Genomic DNA, 6129 nt, shown 5'->3' on the forward strand with positions numbered 1-6129 from the left:
TTTTTAAGTTAAGAATGTCAGAGGAATTAAGTGATCTATAAATTTTCATAAGGGGAAGGTTTGGGTCCCTTTTGTTGAACAAACCTTTCTTAGTTGTCTTTTCTTGTTTTTGTTTGCAATTACCTTTTCGAATGGGAGGTGGAATAATAGGTGGGTTGTCTATGAAAATTTTGGTCTCTCTTGGAAGAACTCAATTTTGAGAGAAGCTTTCATGAGTAGGAGATTGAAGAAGAAACATCAAAAAAAGAAGAAGAAGACAACGGAGGAATATTAAGTAAGAAGGCGTGTTATTGTTTATCTAAGGTGATCCATTAACAAGGGCAACGAAAGCAAGGGTGCTCCCCAGGCTATAAGAACAAGAGGGCGCTTCAGATGGAGAACGAATCAATGAATAGTGATTTTGTTGCTGTGTTTCTAGGCGATGGGAGAACAAGAGGGCTATTCAGACAAGGCCCCATCACCGATTTTCTAAGACCTGCATCCATGGTCAGTGTGGCCAGGTCACAGAGGAGGCTGCTATTGAGACGGAGGTGCTGCCAAAATTAGGTGATGGAGGAGAGCTGGTGGGTAGGAAGTCATTTGTGATTGTGGTGGGTGGAGTTCTGCCTGATGTAGACTCGTTACCTGAACCAATCCAAGCGGGCTTCTACACCAAAATAGTGATCCCCCAGGATGCGTATGAAGAGCGGCTCTCCAAGTTTCGTTTCACGTTGATTGGAAGAGCAAACTTCAGATTGATATCGATGAATGATATCTGACAAGAGGCTAAGAACTAGAACCTAAAGGGCCAAATCAGAATGGCGCCAATGGGTAGAGGTTTCATTTTATTTCAGTTTGAACTAGAAGGAGACATGTCTACTATGTGGTGGAGGAGCTCCCCTAAAGTTGGGGGACATTTTATTAGATTTCAGAGATGGACTCCTGAATTTGACGTCCACACGAAGCAAGTTATGACGAAGCTTGTATGGATTCGCTTCTCTTATCTGCCTCTGGAATACTGGCATGAGAGAATCCTTCTTTAATGGCAAAGACGGTCAGTAGGCCTATGGCTTTAGACAGAAGAACCCAGAGCGCGGTGATGGGGAATTTCACCCCGAGTTCAAGTGGAGGTGGGAATTAATGGGAAGAGGTTAGATGAAATACAATTGGAGAGACTGAAACCAGGAACCCAAGAGGTTTTCTGGTTTAAACAAGCCATTGTCTATGTAGATGGGATGGTGTGTTGTGGATTTTGCAGGAAGGTTGGGCACTATGTCCAAAATTGCAGTGAGAAGAAGGCGCTAGAGGCGGCTAGGGTCGGCAGGTTTTGAGATGAGACATTCCTAAGGTGGTGATCCGGGATGATCTTGCTGGAGTTGGAAGGACTGAGGCGGTTTTCGACATGGAGGAGAGAGGGCTGGCGGCTGAGAGAAGAGCTTCCCCAATTGGAAGGAGTCCAGCTATCGCAGGGAATGGATCCCCTTCCAATTCAAGAAACAATCTTTTGGATGGCAATATTTTGGCGTCTAATAAGGGGAGGCCACATGGCAATGTTGAAATCGTCCTCCCCTTCAATCAAGGGTCGAATATGGAAGGAGATTCAGTTGGTATTCTTGCGCTGGAAGGGCAAACCGAATCTGACATGGGGTCGGTTAAGGGATCCGAATACGGGTCGGATATGTGTGAGGAGGATGGAGCGATGGATGCTGGTCAGTGATCAGTAGGAATTCCCAGTTCTGGGCGGCCTATCAATGTAGATTGGGTGCACAAAGGACCCGACGAATCAACGCGCGAGACCTCTCAATCAGTTAGCATTATCCCTGCTACTCAGATTAGTGGTGGAACTGTGTTCATTCACCACAAAGACAATGGAAGAGATGTGAATGACACAGGAGATGAAGGGGCTAGCCACAACCATGTGATGTGAAAGAAGAAGAAGAAGGGAATCACTAATGACTTTGCGGCGCAGGCACAGAGAAAGTTTGGCTACACTGCCCTTTCAAGAAAGTAATCTATGAATGTTCTATTCTGGAACATTAGAGGCATGAAGAAGGTTGTAGCTAAATTAGCCTTGGGAAATATTCTGAAGGATAAGCATCCTGAAATAGTTTGCATTGCGAAGCCAGTGGTTGAGGTTAATGGTTTCCCCAAGCTATTCTTTAATAGATTGGGTTTTGATTTAGATTTTATCTTTAATAATAGACTAGACAAAGTGCCAAACTTGTGGCTGATGTGGAGAAGAAGTATTAGAAGACCGGGTATTGTGTCCATGTCCGACCAGCGTATCACTATCTCTCTAGAGTGGTAGTAAAAAATTATTGTAGTCTCTATAGTTCACACGAATTGCTTTCGAGCTAGAAGAATAGATCTCTAGGTTCCTTGGCTGCCTCGGCGCCCGCGCCTAGCATGCCTTGGCTTGTAGTTGGGGACTTCAACGCCACTCTGGTGTCTAATGAAAAGAGAGGTCCTTGAGCTTTTAACATGGGGTCTGCAGTGGAATTCGGTGCCATGGTGGAATCTTGCGAGCTGATGTCCCTGCCTTGTCAGGGAAGCAAGTTCACTTGGACCAATAATAGAAGGAGAGGTAATGTCTCGGCTAGGCTGGATAGAAGCTTTTGTAATAATGCCTGGGTTGAATTCTTTTATGAGGGAGTGCAGCAGGTGCTTCAGAAAATTGGCTCATATCACGCGCCAATTTTTGTTTCTTCGGGTCCAGGGTTGAAACCAAAAAATTGCCCCTTCAGATTCCATAGACACTGGGTGGAGCACAGAGATTTTTTGAAGGTGGTAACAGACTCATGGAGCAGTTGGACACCTAGCACCAACTTATATAGGGCTGTAGAGAAGCTTAAAAGACTCAAGGTTGCTCTGAAGCTTTAGGCAAAAAATTAATTTCCAAACTTCAATGTGGAGCTCGAGCAGGCAAGAAGGGAGATGGAGGAGGTTCAGAAAAAAATTGAAGAAGAGCGCCTAGATGATTCCTTATTTGCTCAAGAGGCGAATGCAAAAACAAGATATTTAAAAGCTATGGAGAGTTACGAAAAAATGTGGGCTGAGATTTCAATGGAAGAAGCTTGGTGATAGGTGTACAAAATTCTTTCATCTATATACGAAGATTAAAGAATTAAAAACACTATTAGAAGCTTAGAGAAAGATGATGGTGTGCTCATCTCTGAGCGTACCGACCTGGAGCAATATATGGTGGAATTCTTTGATAGTTTTCACAAAGAAGCGCCTGTGACCGTGCACCCTCCGATCCTTAATTGCATCCTCTGCGAGCTAGTGCAGAGAGATAGAATTATATTGGACAGACTGCCTTCAGATTCGAAGATCAAAGAGGTGGTCTGGGCCCTTGATTCTGCTAGCTCCCCGAGTCCAGATGGTTTCCCTGGTGAGTTCTTCAAGCATTGTTGGGATATTATAGCATATGATCTTTGTAACGCTATTTACAAATTTTTTAGTACTGGGATCATGCCTCAGGGGATTAACAATAATTTCCTTTTGCTTATTCCAAAGGTCGAAGGGGCTGCCTCCTTGGATAAGTTTCGACCCTTGTGTATGGGTAATTTTTTTTGTAAAATAATTTAAAAAATTCTCGCTATGAGACTAGCCACTTTCCTTCTGAGACTAATTTCGAATAAGCAAGGGGCCTTCCAAAAGGGGAAAATTATCCATACAAATATCTACTTGGCTTCGGAGCTAGCAAATATGATGTCTGCTGCGACGAGAGGAGGAGGGCTGGGTGTAAAAATCGACATCAAGAAGGCTTTTGACACAATTGATTGGAGTTTTTTATTCTCAGTCATGAGAAAATTTGGCTTCTCCGCTGTTATTTATCTTGGCTGAAGAGGTCCTGTGTAGAGGGCTGAACTTGCTAATCAAAAAGAAGAAGATCAAAGCCCTGAACAGTCTTCGTGGGAAGCCTACCCCTGGGTATATGTTGTTCGCAGATGACATTTTTATCTTCACCAATGCATCAATAAGGTACGTCAAGAACCTCAAAACTTTCTTAACTATGTATGAAGAATGTTGAGGCCAGTGCATTAGCTTGGAGAAGAGAAAGATGTTTTTAGGGAACATCTCTGCAGCTAGGAAACAAGCAATAGGAGAGGCGCTGGGAATTCCAATTTGTCATTTGCTCACAAAGTATTTGGGAATGGAAATTTTCAAAGGCAGAGTTAAGAAAGAATCCCTCCTTCCTGTGATGGATAAAGTCAAAGCGAGGCTTGCGGGTTGGAAAGGAAGATTGTTTTCAATGGTAGCTAGAGTGAGCTAACCAGAGCAGTGGTGGAGGGTATGCCCATGCATAGTTTCTCTGTGTACTAGTGGCCGTCAGAGCTGATCAAGACCATGGAGAAGTGGATTTGCAACTTCATCTGGACAGGGGATGTTGACACATCTATAGCTATCACAGTGAGCTAGGACCAGCGCTGCAAACCAAAATCTAAGGGTGGACTAGGCCTGCGAAAATTGGGAGAGATCAATGAAGCTCAGCTATCCAAGGCGGTTTGGAAGACGAAGCATGATGATGATCTGGCTTATAGATTTCTGAGAGCTTGCTTCATTAAAGCAGATGGGTCTCTACGAAAAGGTCACATGACCTCTTCTATTTGGCCGGCCTTAAGAAAAATGTGGGAGTTTGTGTCCTTAAATGAAAGATGGATCATCGGGAATAGAAGGAAAATAAACTTTTTTGAATGATAGATGGCTGGGTTTTGAGACTATTTTTGAGCTAATGGCGACATAGCAATCCCCAGATGAAGCATTAAATGGTAAGGTGGACAGAGTCATTGAAAATTTCGACTGGCATTCCCCAAATGTCCAATCTATCAGAATGTCTGAAATTATTAATAATGCTCTGGAGATCCCTCTCCCCCCGTTTGAGTGAGATGATTAGTGTGTTTGGAGGCCCAACTCTGATGGTATTTTTTCTACAAAATCAGCTTGGAATAAAATTAGGCAGAAAATGGACTGTTACTTGGGAGGCACTGATTTGGTGTAAGCATTTGTAGCCGAGACTCTCAATCTTTGGGTGGAGAATTATGCATGGAAAACTCCCTATTGATGGGGCAGCAATGAAGAGAGGTGTTCCTATGGCCTCTAGATGTGATCTGTGCAGAAGCTCCAATGAGGATTTGGATCATATTTTGGTCCATTGCCAGTTCGTTGAGAGTGTTTGGAAGAATGTCTGTGATTGGTTTGATACTCCTTGCAGGAAGCATGTATCTCTTCAAGATCTTGCTTCGTGGTGGAAAAGGAAATGTAAGATATCTAATCAGAAAGAGGTCTAGTCAATTGCTTTTGTCATTGGTGCTGAAAATATCTAGAAAGAAAGGAATGGGCACCGATTTGAAGACAAGCAGAGGCACCAAAGGTATGTGCTTGAAATGATTAAGAAAAACATTAGAGAGACCATCCCTGATGTGAAAACATCAATAAAATCGGTGAATGAAATTCTCTGTTGCAAAAGGTTGGGTCTGAACATCATTAGTGCGGGCATTAAACCTCCTGCAAGTATTTTGGTGCAAACCACCTATGGGGTGGGTTAAGCTAAATTTTGGCGGAACCTCTCTCAAGAAACCTGGTAAAGCAGGGGCAGGTGCAATCATGAGAGAGCACACTGGTAGATGTCTCTGGTCATGCAGTGTGTATCTGGGGATCAAAGAAATTTATGAAGCGGAATTTGAAGGTCTAATGCAGGGTCTCATAAAAGCTAAAGAGTTGGCTATTCCATCCCTCTGGATAGAATCTGACTCTGTTGCCCTAGTTATGGTCATTCATCAGGAAAAAAATCCCATGGTTTGCTATGCAGAGATGGAATCATCTAAAGCCTTACTTGGAAAGTGCTACTTGAAAAATCACTCACAATTATAGAGAAGGGAACTCGGTGGCAGATTTTTTGGCCAAGAAAGCTACACAATCAAGATGCTCATCTGTCAATGATGTCTTCCCGTCCCATGTCTCTGATATGATGGCGAGAGATGAATCTTCTAGACCCTAGTATAGATTTATGTAGTGGGTTGTCCTTGGTCTTGCTAATGGCAATGTCGAAGGTGGGGCCTTGTGGCCTGCTCTGTGGTTTGTTTATTGTTTTCCTGGCTTTTCTTTTTTAATAATATTATCCTTTTAGCAAAAAAAAAAAAACTTTTC

This window comes from Macadamia integrifolia, chromosome 7, assembly GCF_013358625.1.
Source record: "Macadamia integrifolia cultivar HAES 741 chromosome 7, SCU_Mint_v3, whole genome shotgun sequence".
In the NCBI taxonomy this organism is placed as follows: Eukaryota; Viridiplantae; Streptophyta; class Magnoliopsida; order Proteales; family Proteaceae; genus Macadamia; species Macadamia integrifolia.